At 34.9% G+C, this 13,905-nt stretch overlaps 1 non-coding gene across 1 annotated transcript; it reads right to left on the bottom strand.

Moving 5' to 3' along the window:
- Positions 1-13,516: 13,516 nt before the first annotated feature.
- LOC121211633 (small nucleolar RNA R71) lies at positions 13,517-13,623 on the bottom strand. The gene has a single exon (XR_005906852.1). It is a non-coding gene; the product is annotated as a small nucleolar RNA R71 (small nucleolar RNA).
- Between the last annotated feature and the right edge of the window lie 282 nt (positions 13,624-13,905).

Genomic DNA, 13,905 nt, shown 5'->3' with positions numbered 1-13,905 from the left:
TATTTTGAGATATTTATGTTTTTGTGAGACTGGTTCAGAATGATTACGTGATCCCCTGTTCTGACTTTGGAAAATCACAAAAATTTGGAAAAAAAATAATTAGAGGCTCAAACTTATATTTTTAAAATCTATAATGAGTATATTTTCAAGATAAATCAACAAGAACATTATCCGAGTTCTGTACTGTGAGATAGTTCATTTTTAGTGAAGAGAGGTCAGAACTGTCAGAAAGTGAGGTAGGGAAAAATTTAATGAATAAAATGTACTAATTGGCTAAACCAAAAATTATGAAAATTTTATGGTGGAAATATATGTGAGTCTAGTTTCAGGGGAAATTTACGGATCTTAATTTGGAGCTCTGTAGCTGGAATTATAAATAAGTAAGTGACTATGACTCGTGTGGACAATTTGTTGTGAGCATTTATTAGTAAATTGTGAAATCGTACTTACAAGAATGCTATATACATTAAGGATGTGGAATGGAGAGGAGGAGGAGGAAAATAAATATATATGGAATACATGGAAACTGTGGTATATGAAATATTGATATAATGAAATAAATGATATGTGTTTATAAGAAAACAGAAAGAGAATGATATGTATCACGACATGTATATATATATGACTAATCTCAATGTAATGCTTGTTGGGTATGGAGTTGAATTAAAATATTTCAAGCAAACATGTTATTCTGCGCATCTAAATTGTGGTATTTTATAAATATATGATCTAGCGTTAAATATGAATGCTTGATGATTAAGCTGAAGATATTTGGTAAGATGATAATCTTGGTATAAATGTATAAGTGTGTAAGAGATTAAGGTTGACCAAAGCTTGGAAAATAGCCTAGGTATATTCCACACAGGCAGAGACATGACCATGTGTCACAGCCATGTATGGAACACGACTTTGGGACACGGGCGTGTGGAACCTTAAAGCATGAAATTTCCAAGATTTTCGTAAGTTCTCGGTTTAGTCCCGAACCCAATTTATGCATGTTTCAATGTAAAATTGATATATTTACTATGATTGCCGAGGTGTTGAAAGTATGTAAGTTGGTGTGATAATAATATAGCAATAATGCTGTAATTTATATTTGAAAGTTAAATTTAGTGAATTAATTGAATTATGTTAAATTAAATGTTTATGGTGCCCAGTTTATGAATTGATTTAAAAATATGTCTATGGTACATGAAGTGCATTGAATTATCATACATAAATGTGATTTCTATGATTATGGATATTATGAGAAATTGTAAGTTCATATGATTTTTAATAAGGCAATGTGTAATTTAATGTTATTACCTTGATATTAAATGAGATGTAAGTTTATATGTAAGTAATACATCAATTTTACTTGTATTATGATATTTTATAATAATGTTGGAAATATGTTTGTTGATAATTACTTGATTGGTGAAATTGTTGGAAAAGAGAGAGAAATCCCTTTTGAACCTTCGAAAAGATTGAATGATACAGATGGTATGTAGCTAGGTCACATGTATGGTGCTGAGTGCACATCATGTGTACAATAGAGCTACAAGACATTATGATGTAGCTAGGTCGCATGGGTGATACTATGTGTACACATGTAGACAAGAGAGCTACGAGATATATGTAGCTAGGTCGCATGCGTGGTTCCAGGTGAAAGACACCATGTAGACAAGAGAGCTACGAGATAAACTGGTTAAGTCACATGGGTGGTAGTAAGTGTTCACCATGTGTACAAGAGAGCCGAACTATATGATGGGTGGAGCTATGTGCTGAAACCACCAAGTATCGAGGATTGATCCGAAGTGTTCAACGGGAGACTCTCTATTTATTGCTTTGTGAGTTTTGTGATGAATAAGTGCAGGAACTTGGTTATGTGAATGATGTGTACATTAAGTGACCGGAATGTGGTAAGGTTATAAACAAGTAAATTATACGTGAGGATGATTTTATGGTGACCTTGTAATCATGGGTCTATAGTTGTGATGTATGAAATGTGGTGAAAATGATTTGTGATATGTATGTTAAAATGAGGTTAATACAAAGAAAGTGTGAAAGAGTGAATTAGCAATAAAACTGTTTTGGACAGTAGCAGTGACGTGATTTTTAAAAATAACCAAAAATAGTATAAATTAAATCAGATACTGAATGAGATACAACATTAAATCTTAATAAGTCTATTTTCATATAAAAGAAACGGAGCAAGCAAACCATTCTATATTTTGAGATATTTATGTTTTTGTGAGACTGGTTCAAAATGATTACGTGATCCCCTATTCTGACTTTGGAAAATCACAAAAATTTGGAAAAAAATAATTAGAGGCTCAAACTTATATTTTTAAAATCCGTAATGAGTCTATTTTCAAGATAAATCAACAAGAACATTATCCGAGTTCTGTACTATGAGATAATTCATTTTTAGTGAAGAGAGGTCAGAACTGTCAGAAAGTGAAGTAGGGGAAAATTTAATGAATAAAATGTACTAATTTCCTAAACCAAAAATTCTGAAAATTTTATGGTGGAAAGATATGTGAGTGTAGTTTCAGGAGAAATTTACGGATATTAATTTGGAGCTCTGTAGCTCGAATTATAAATAAGTAAGTGACTATGACTCGTGTGGATAGTTTGTTGTGAGCATTTATTAGTAAATTGTGAAATCGTACTTAAAAGAATGCTATATACATTAAGAATGTGGAATGGAGAGGAGGAGGAGGAAAATAAATATATGTGGAATACATGAAAACTATGGTATATGAAATATTGATATAATGAAATAAATGATATGTGTTTATAAGAAAAAAGAAAGAGAATGATATGTATCATGACATGTATTTATATATATATGACTAGTCTCAGTGTAATGCTTGTTGGGTATGGAGTTGAATTGAAATATTTCAGGCAAACATGTTATTCTGTGCATCTGAATTGTGGTATTTTATAAAGATATGATCTAGCTTTAAATATGAATGCTTGATGATTAAGCTGAAGATATTTGGTAAGATGATAATCTTGGTATAAATGTAAAGTGTGTAAGAGATTAAGGTTGACCAAAGCTTGGAAAATAGCCTAGGTATATTCCACACAGGCAGAGACACGACCATGTATCTCAGCCATGTATGGAACACGACTTTGGGAAAAGGGCGTGTGGAACCTTAAAGCATGAAATTTCCAAGATTTTCGTAAGTTCTCGGTTTAGTCCCGAACCCTTTCTAAAGTATGTTTTGGGCTCCATAGACTCAAATAAGGGACTATGTGTAAGTGAATGAACGTTTTGAAATATGAATGAAATTTTATGGCTTGTATTTTCGTTTAATGTTTGTATGTTTGCCCGGTAACGCCTCGTACCTTATCCCGGCCTCGGGTACGGGTAAGGGGTGTTACAGTAAGTTCATATGCAAATAATGTGATGTTATGTTATATTTTTTATGCTTGAGTATTATGTGAATTCAAATTCTTTAATGCTATTATGAGTTATGTTTTGATTGCTCCATGAGTAAGTGATGGGTATTATGGACATTGAGATCAACATTACGAGCAAGCTTGACAGAGATGTGATATTGAAAAATCTCATTTGAACCTTAGGAATTGTAATGCCCTAAAAATCAAAGAAATTTTTTTTGTTAGTTGTGTTGCATAAATACATGTCTGCTTCAGTGGTGGAGTGTCCTGAGAAGTGTTAAAGAAGTCTTAAGTTCAAGCCTTGGCTTGTACAAAATTTTGTTTTTCTTGAATTAGCCATGTCTCTGGTTAGTAGGCTTCTTATATAAAATTTGGTGTTTTGTGTCATAAAAAGCCTATTAATCTAGGGGATGGAGGCGTGTGGAGTGTGCTAGGGGATCTGAGGTTCGAGGGCTGGCAATGCAAAGGAATACTTTGTTTTTCTTTACTACTGACTTTGGGGAATGTTGTAGTTGGACTAAAATTGGGGTGTTGGAGGAGGGTGAGTAGTTGATGAATTTTAGGGATTGGTTGGAGGGAATTTAAGCTGGTAAGGTTTTGGATGAGGGGGATATGGTTGAGTGATCGTAGGAGTGATTTAGGGAGGGAAATTAGGTATTTGAAGGGAGTGGTAGAGGGCGTGCCGAATTGGGACTCTCACTCTTTGTAATTTTCTGCTGTTAAGCAATAACTGTAGGTTTGGTCTTTCTTTTTGGTTTTTTTCCCTTGAATGCCGAATTCTGTCTCTTGTGTTGTATTGTTTTCCTTTCATCGGGTTCTTTTAGGTATTACTTTTCTTGGGGCCGAGTGTAGCGTAGAATATTTGGGGTTTGACAAAGTTTCTTCTCTTGATTCTTTTTCTTAATCGAACTCCTTCACCTTCTCCCTCCCTAATTTGATTTGTTTGACCGAATACCTTTTGATCCCTTCTCTGTTCATCTTCCTCATTCTTAACCGTTGCTCTCCCTTTTTGTACTTTGGCCAATTATTCCTTGCCTCCTCTCCCTCTCTACTTATTCGGTTTTCTCATTGATAGCTGATTGTTCTTTTCTTTTGAAATCGGATCTCTCTGCACTTGATAAAGGTAACTGGTTTTCATTTGGGTTGTTGAATCCTGGGCTTATAACCAAATTTTACTGTTGCCACCATTTATGTTATGGTTCACGGCTATTCTTTTTCCTCTTTCTCTCTGTCGAAATAGGCTTCCTCTCTAACACCGATTTTTATTTGCCATTTTTGACAGGGGTGTGACTGTTTCATCTCGTGTCTTGATTTTAGAGTGTACCTTTGCAAGCCGATTACTTCTACGTGGTGGTTAGTCGTTGCTCACTTGGTTCTAGTCATTTACGTTCATGGTTATAGTTAACTAGATTGGGATGCAATGTAGATTTTGCCAAGGTTTTGGAAGACAACTTCGATCAGTGGTTTAAGTGACATAAACTGTTCTTGCTTATTCAAGGTAGGTAACAATTACCATTTTGAGGACTAGGTGCTGTTAAAAGGGTGATAACTTTAGTGATTAAACGACTGTCGTTAGGTCATGATTGAATCTAGGTTTAGCGTCCGTAAAGATTTGCGCACTTTTCACATCAGGTGTGTAGTCACTACAATAACTGTTAAATGGCAAAAGCCAGAAAACACGTCCATAGATGCTATACAAGTGTGCACTCACTCATGTAGTGATCCGAACGCATAAAACATGGGCGTTTGACAGTGGAGGCCACCATGAGTGATTTCATGGGCTTAGGCCGCTTTGTGCCACGTTAGGCCGAAATGGGATGTGTGGGACCCACTGGCTCGTAGGCCCAGACAGGTAAACCAGATGGGCATGTGGAGATTATTGGGCCAGGCTATGTAGTTCACACGGCCAAGGCCAATTTTTGGGCTTATTGGGCCACACGGGCGTGTGGGCCCGCATAGGCTGTGTTATGGGCTTTGGGCCCATTTTTACTGTTTGACTGTTAAGGTTGCATAGGTCGCCCGAGACAACTGTGGACCTACTGTTGGGTCAGTAAGTACGCGTAGACCCCATACTAATGAAATGACTGTTATACCCCTAAGAAGTAAAATGACTAATATACCCTAATGATAAGTTTAACTGTATTCGCGCATGACATTTTGCATACACGTATGATTTTATGACATGGCATGTTAAATGGGGTTGGGTTGATATATTTGGAAGAAGTGTACTGTACTGGCAGCTCAGCTGCAAATACTGTTTAGTGCCGCAACCGGTTCTATATTTGGAGTGTAGGGATAGGTAGGTTGATTTTATCCCTACATGGAGTGTAGGGCTAGACGGAGTGGAGTGTAGAGGATGGATGGGTAGGCCTTCTGTTTGCATTTTTGATACTGTTACTGTAACGAGCTAAGGCCCACACTGATATTGCTACTGTAATGGGCTAAGGCCAACACTAATACTGGACTGTCACTGAAACGGGCTTAGGCCCAAACTGTATTTGCCTACTGATTGAATGATTATTGAAATGGGAATACACACTGAGTTTTTCATAAACGCATCCATCTGCTCTCCTGTGTAGGTAATCCCTAGGTGGGTCAGTGTTGCGAGGGACTCGATGGAGACCACACAACTACTTTTGCTACTATTTTAAACTTTTAATCTTAAAGCTGTTTCATTTGGGTTTTTGTTATGTAATAAGGCCTCTTTAAATTTTACTTTAATTTGGGGTTACTTACTTTGATTTATATTTGCTAGTAATAAGACGCGCATTTTCAAAAGATAAATGTTTTCAAAACACCACACCATTACAAAATATTTCAAAAGCTTCCGCAACAAACAATATCTTTAAAGGGTAGTAACAACCTAAAATAATTAAACATTTACTAAACCTACTGGAGCTTTTTACTTAAAAGTTTAGTAAAAGATCACTACGAGGGTTTTAATATAGTATGAACTTTTCGAACAGAATAACGCTTTTCAAAATACACTTCAACATGACATCACAGATTCGGCCATAACGTCTAGGCCGGGTTTGGGGTGTTAGAGGAATAGTTTAGGATACAAGTGACATGTCACTAGGAATCATGTGATTTATGAGCTCAAGAAATATGTGATATATGCTTATGTGGTTTCGGGTGCTAGTCTTGTACGTCCTACAGGTTGCCGAATAGTCCGGCATGTGTTGCGGATACCTGACAACTTGTGTGAGTAGCTCATGTAGCTACGTTCTGACTGATAGCTTATGTGAGCAGACCCATGAGTAGCTCGAGAATGAGCTTTTATGTGTTATGTAATATGAGTTAGCTTTAGCTACGTGATAAACCATAATATATACATATTTTTACCCTGAACTTGACATATTTTTGGATAATTTATCATAACATTTAGTGAATTTGATGCTCCTAATCCTTTAATTTCATATTTCATAACTAGATGAGCATAGGAAAGTGAAAAGTGCAAGAAAAAGGCCAAAAACAGAGAAAATTGGTTTATTTCAATACTACACATGGCCTAGATAAGTCGACACGGGTAATCCACACGCCCGTGTGTCATGGCCGTGTCGACTTAAAACCATGTCAGAATTACACACGGCCTGAGCACCATCACACGGGCATGCCACACGGCCGTGTCCATATCGAGACCTATTTTAATTCTATTCGGAAAAGGCAAAGTTTGAGCATGCCAAAGTCTATTTAAACACACGAGAAGAGGAGGGGGGACACAGAGTAGAAGGCAGAAAATATTCAGAGACAGCCATTGGAATCAGCTCTGAAACAGGATTGACTTCAACACTGAAGATCTCAATTCAAGCTCTACCGAAGTTTTTGGGTTTCTTTATGTTTTGTTGTTTTCCAAATTTTGAGATGTTTTCTTCCATCCTTATGAACTAAATTCCCTAAGTACCTAGGGAAAATGAAACCTAAGACGAATCTTATTATCTTTTGAATTATATGATAAATACTTATTCTTAGTCTTAATTATGAGTTTTAATCTTTACTTTTATATTTCAGGATATTAATTCAGGTTTTGATGTGCTTACTTAGTGGAGCAAAAGTCCCTGTTTAAGAGTAGATCTTCCATAATTAAGCAGAGTTGATTGCAATACTAGAGATAGAATGTCATAAATCTGTCGGATTAGAGTCAAATCTAATAAGGGAATCCATAGATTGAGTTAATGCGACAATAGGGGCTTTAATTAGAAAGATATTTCAATGAATCAACCTAGAGTCAGTTGTTTTTAGTCTCGAAAGAGATATTAACATAAACTAGGGATTTCTTGTGACACCCCTAATTTGACCCTAGTCGGGAAGTGGTTTCGAGACCACTAAACGGAGTCATAAAAATAATTAACCGTCATAATTGATGCTCATTATATGTACATGTGCATGTGTGAAAATTTCATGTTTGAATTTTGTTAATTGTAAGTGAATTTTATCAAATAGGACTTATGTGAGAAAATTTAGAAATGTGCTAGGCAATTGCAAAATGGCCTATTAATGCATATTGTGAAAATGATGCGTTTGCATGTCAATTTACCCAAATTAAGGCATAGTGGCCGGCCATGCTATAAGTGGAAACATGTCACAAACATGTTATGTTAGTGATGGATGTTAGGAACAATAAAATAAGGAGTATGGGATACAAAATATATGCCTTTTATATTAATAAATTAAATGTTAAATGAATAAATAATATGAAATATGAACATATATTAAAAGAAATGGGTGATAAAAACAAAGTGGGTTCATCTTTTTCTTCTTCTCCATTGCCGTGAGTAGAAAAGAGAAAGAAGGAAAAAAAAAGCTTGAGACACATTTGGCCATTAGCATATATTGATTCTAAGGTATGAGTTTATGTCATTTTTTTTGTTGAAAACTTGTGAAATTGAGTTTGTATCTTAGTTCTATCTTAAACCATGAGTTATTCTCTTAGATTTTTTTTATGGAAGCATGTACGGTTTTGTATAGAAAATCCTATGTTTGAAATTTGTTGTTAGAAAAGGGATTAAGAGTACTTAATAGACTCCATGAGGTTAAATTTCATATGAATAGGAAATTGTGAACTTAATTTATGAGCTAGATGCAATCCCTTATAAACCCCACGTTGAATTTCAATTTTGGTCAAAGAATGTGTATTCAGCCAAGTTCTTGATGAGTTAAATTTGATTGCTTGAAGCTTTAATTTGTAATTAGTCATTAGGTGAGTTTTAAACTTGTCAAAGTTGATAAATTGGGGGTTTAAATGGCTTGTTTATATTGTTAAGTTGGTTATGGTGATTTCATCAAATGATGGTTATTAATGATTTTGATAAATTGACCAAAGTGTAATGATAAGTGTGAATTATATTTGACACGTTGCTCATGATTTTGTTGATTCGGTTATGTCATGTATTTAATGGTGGTGGTATAATGTTTGTGCATTATATGCTAAAATGACTTTAGGCTAAAGGGGTAATGTATTAGTAAATTCAGAAATGGAGGCTAATTTATAGAATTTTTTTTAAGAGAAATTTATTATGTGTTATTTGAATGCCGAATATACTCCCAAATTGATGACATGAATTGTTTGTAATTTTGAGAAGTGGTAAGGTGAATATGCCAATTGATATTTCTTTAAAAATATTAGTAAAGCATTCGCCATAGGTAAAATGTCATAAAGATGGAATTTATGCTATTTGTTGGTAGCCTAAATCCATAAAGGAGCATTCGGTTTTGGTCTAAAGGATAGTGAATTGTTGTTGAATGGCCTCAAATGAAATGTGTATGTTATAAAATGAGTATTTGGGCAGGCTAATTGATTGAAAAGTGTTTGAAGCATGTTTGGGTGGAATCTAATTGAGTCCTTGTGACTGTTTTAATTGTAGTAATCGGCTAAAGTGGTTATTGTGTAACTATTTATATATTTTTATTATGATAGCCGAATGTAACATAAATAAGGATGTGAATAAATTGTAGTTTCAGAGGTTGTTAATGAAGACATGAGTGTGGAAGCATTCGGTCAAAGAAGAATGGTTGTATGAAAGTAAGATTATAAATGTAGTAGTGCCTTGTAAAGTGCGTAAATTACATGACTTTGATAAGTGTTGCTTGTGTTTTGAGACTTATCAATGTTTTTTTTTTAAAATGTGCCGAATGTGATTTTTTTTGGAATAATAGAGATGTGATAAGTTGAATTTGTTTAATTAAGCTCAAGGACAAAAAGGGGCACAAATTTCGGAAAGGGAAAGAGAAAGTAGCTGAATAGTCGATTCGTGATAATTCGATAACATCCGAGGTAAGTTTTAAGTGTTTAAACGTTGAGTAAATTCAATTATAATAGGACATGATGAGTTGATTTAATAAGATATGATGTGGCCATGATATGTTCTAAGCTCAAATGGTAAGTTCTTAAGTGTTTGAGCTTGGGAATTTAAGGGTAATTTGAAATAGTCTGCTTCGGACAGCAGCAGTAATGTGACTTTAGAAAATCACCATAAATTTATGAACTTGAATTAGAGGCTGAATGAAACATGAAATTAAAGCTTAATGAGTCTAGTTTCTTATAAAAGAAACCGTGTAAGCAAAGCAATTTCCGATAATGAGATATTTAAAGTTGTGTGAGATGGTGTCAGAATGACTCCGAAATCCCCTGTTCTGTTTTTAGAAAATCATTATAAATTGTAAAAAAATGGTTATAAGATAAAATTTATATGCTTAGACTTCTTAATGAGTCTAGTTTCAAATGAAATCAAATACAACACATTTTGAATTCTGTAAAATGAGAAAATTGATTCGTAGTGAAGAGTGGTCAGATTAGTCAAATAGTGAAACAGGGGAAACTTTAAGAAAAATCTGGTATTGATTGACCAAACCTAAAATTTTGGAAATTTTATGGATGGAAGATATACGAGTCTATATTCAGGAAAAATTAACGGAGAGTGATTTGGAGTTTTGTAGCTCCAGTTATAAATAATTTAGTGACTATTGCTCAGGAAAAACAGCTTGTGCTGAATTTGAGATTATGTTGTGAACCTTGATAAACTTGTTTTAGTTGCTCACAAGCTATTGATTAAACCCATACTTGAATCCTAAATCGTGATATTGTAAGTTTATGAGTATTCGAATATGAAATGATAGTATGGCGTAATGGCTGATGTGATGAATGTGAAAGTGTATATATATGTGATAGGGCCTAATGGCCGATGTGATGAATGTGAAAGTGTATATATGTGATAAGGCCTAATAGCCGATGTGATGAATGTGAAAGTGTATATATATGTGATAAGGCCTAATGGCCGATGTGATGAATGTGAAAGTGTATATATGTGATAAGGCCTAATAGCCGATGTGATGAATGTGAAAGTGTATATATATGTGATAAGGCCTAATAGCTGATGTGATGAATGTGAAAGTGTATATATGTGATAAGGCCTAATGGCCGATGTGATGAATGTGAAAGTGTATATATGTGACAGGGCCGAGTGGCCAACGTGATGGATGTGAAAGTGTATAAATGTGATAAGTCCCGAAGGGCATTTGTGTCAGTACTATATCCGGGTTAAAACCCCGCAGGCTTTATGCGAGAATATTATCACTGATTAATGTCCGTAAGCTTCGTGCTCGTACTATATCCGAGCTCAAAGACCCGATGACTACGTGTGGGAATTTTGTCCGGGTAAGACCCGATAACTTCCTGTGGAGATTATGTCCGGGTAAGACTTCGTAATAAGAATTGCTTATAAATATATTCAATGCGAAAGGTTAAACAGGTATGTACTCCAAGTTTATATTTGAGCTTGATTTGCACTAAATCATAAGGTAGTTATGTGATGCATACGAGAGCAATCTATGAGACTATTCCTATGATTATGTGACATCGGATCAGTGTGAGAGGTGATGTGAAATCATACGATATATCTATGTCACATGAGCTCACTTTTATGTGAAAGTTTATCTGCCTATTGTATATGATGAGATGTGCATATTCGGTAAAGGGATGGTATGCCCGAAGAAAGAGTGAAATAAAAATACGAACAATTATGTTATAATTTGATTGTTATCTGTTGACACTGCTTAAAACTTACTAAGCATTGTAATGCTTACTCCGTTTACTCTGTTTCCTCTGTTTTATAGATCTCATTGCGAAGCTACAGGCTCGGGGATCGTCAACAACTAGTCACACTATCACTATCCACTGTTTGGTACTGCTATGTTTTGGATTATCTTATGGCATGTATAAAATAGACTAGTGGCGGAAGAATATTTTGGTTAATGTATATAGCCATGCGAAAATGGCTTATATATGTTTGAGCATAATGTTATAATCATTTGGTATGGAATGGTTAATCACTATCATAATTTGTGCTATTTATGCTAAAAGGGCTAGTTGAATCATGAAAACTATGAAATAGGTAAAGTCTACCTTAAAGGCAGATGCTGGCAGCAGCAGTGATGTAGATTTGGAAAATCACTAAAATAGTAGGATTGGAATTAAATAATGAATAAATTATGTAAAAGAACCTTGATGAATCTATTTTCATAGGAAAGTAACGAAACGATCATATGGACAGTATGTTAAGAGATATTCAGGTTCTCGTGAGACAGGGCCAGAATGGTTTCTGGATTCCCTATTCTGAATTTGGAAATTCATTATAAATTAACCAAAGATAATTAGGAGTCATAACATATATGTATAGATTCCCCTCTGAGTCTAGTTTCTATAGAAACAAACAGCATCAGTATTGAAGCTCTGTGCAGGGAGATATCCAAGTCGTAATGGCAAAGGTCAGTGTAGTCGATCCCTGTAACATGGGAGACTTTGACTAATAAACTGTAATAATTAGCCCAACCAAAAATTCTAGAAAAAAATATGTAGATGGGCATATGAGTCTAGTTTCATGGAAAAATTATGAAACTGATTTTCGAGTTGTGAAACTCAAGATATGATTTTTAAGGTGACAGTGTCGCAGTTAGCCAACTGCCTGGAAAATTTTAAAATGGACTGCGATAGTAAGCGAATTTAGTCTGTGAACCCCTCGTGTCCGACTCCGGCAACGGTCTCGGGTACGGGGTGTTACATTTCTACGGATTAAGTCAAGTGAATAAATCGTCTAGTTCAGAAGTAATAAGTGAAGTCTAGGTGGATTCTTCCTTGGGTATCGTCTTCTCCATTGGTTTTCCAAAAGTATTTTCCAACTTTTATTTTTGTCATGTTCTTAGTTAATTAAATGGTTTATTTTAGTTTAAAAACACCCCTTAATTCTTAGGCTAGATAATAAAAAGATAGTAATTACTAGTACTTTTAGTCCTTGTGGATACGATATTTTTGGTCTCACCATAACTATACTACTGTTCGATAGGTGCGCTTGCCTTGTTGAAATTTTTAGTTAGTTTAGTGACCATCAAGTTTTTGTCATCGTTGCCAGGGACTAAGATATTTGGAACGCTTGAATTTTATTAGTTTAGCCATTTTTTTATGTTTTTTTCAAATTACTTTTTGTTTTAATTTAATTTTTACTTCTCTTCTAATCTCCCTGTTATTTCCTTCTGCCAGGAATCTTTAGTTTATATGACTAGAAGGAACCCGTCAGGACCTTTATTATTTGATAGTGAGATAGAAAGCACAGCTTGCAGGAAACAAAGAGAAATAAGGCAAAGCCTTTAGTATATAGAAGAAGAGTAAGAGGACGAGACCGATATTACCGAAAAGATGGCGGATAATCAGAATAATCTGTTACCTCCTATAGTTGTTGTAAATCCAGTAAATCAGAATCCTACCCCTCGTACTATGTATAATTATGCTAAACCTACTTTAACAGGAACTGAATTGAGTATAGTTAGACCTGTTGTTGTTGCAAATAATTTTGAACTAAAACCTAACACGATTCAAATGATACAACACTTTGTTTAGTTTGATGGTTTGCAGGACAAGGATCCAAACACTCATTTAGCAAATTTTCTGGAATTCTGCGACACCTTTAAGATCAATGGCATTTCTGATTATGTCATTCGCCTTCAGTTATTTCCCTTTTCATTACAGAATAAGGCTAAATAGTGGTTGAACTCGTTACCACGAGGGTCAATCACTACTTGGGAACAAATGACCGAAAATTTTTTGCTTAAATATTTTCTGCTAGCTAAAACGGAAAAGTTGAGGAATGATATCTCTTCTTTTGTGCAAATGGATTTAGAAAAACTTTATGATGCATGGGACAGATACAAGGATTTATTGAGAAGGTGCCCTCACCATGGGTTACCTCTTTGGCTACAGGTTCAAACTTTCCACAACGGTTTGAATCCCTCAACTAAACAAATGATCGACGCAGTTTCTGGTCGAACCATCAATAATAAGACACCTAAAGAGACTTATGAGTTCATAGAAGAGATGTCACTGAACAATTATCAGTGGCAAGTCATGAGGACAAAGCTGACAAAAGCAGCTAGTGTTTTTAACGTCGACTCGATTACTATGCTTTCAAATCAGGTAGAACTTTTGAATAGAAAGATTGATGGTTTATTTGGTTCTACGTAGGGACA

This window comes from Gossypium hirsutum, chromosome A12 (genome assembly GCF_007990345.1).
Source record: "Gossypium hirsutum isolate 1008001.06 chromosome A12, Gossypium_hirsutum_v2.1, whole genome shotgun sequence".
Taxonomy (NCBI): Eukaryota; Viridiplantae; Streptophyta; class Magnoliopsida; order Malvales; family Malvaceae; genus Gossypium; species Gossypium hirsutum.
Note: the sequence above shows the minus strand (reverse complement) of the source record. Positions and strands in the feature narration are given on the sequence as shown.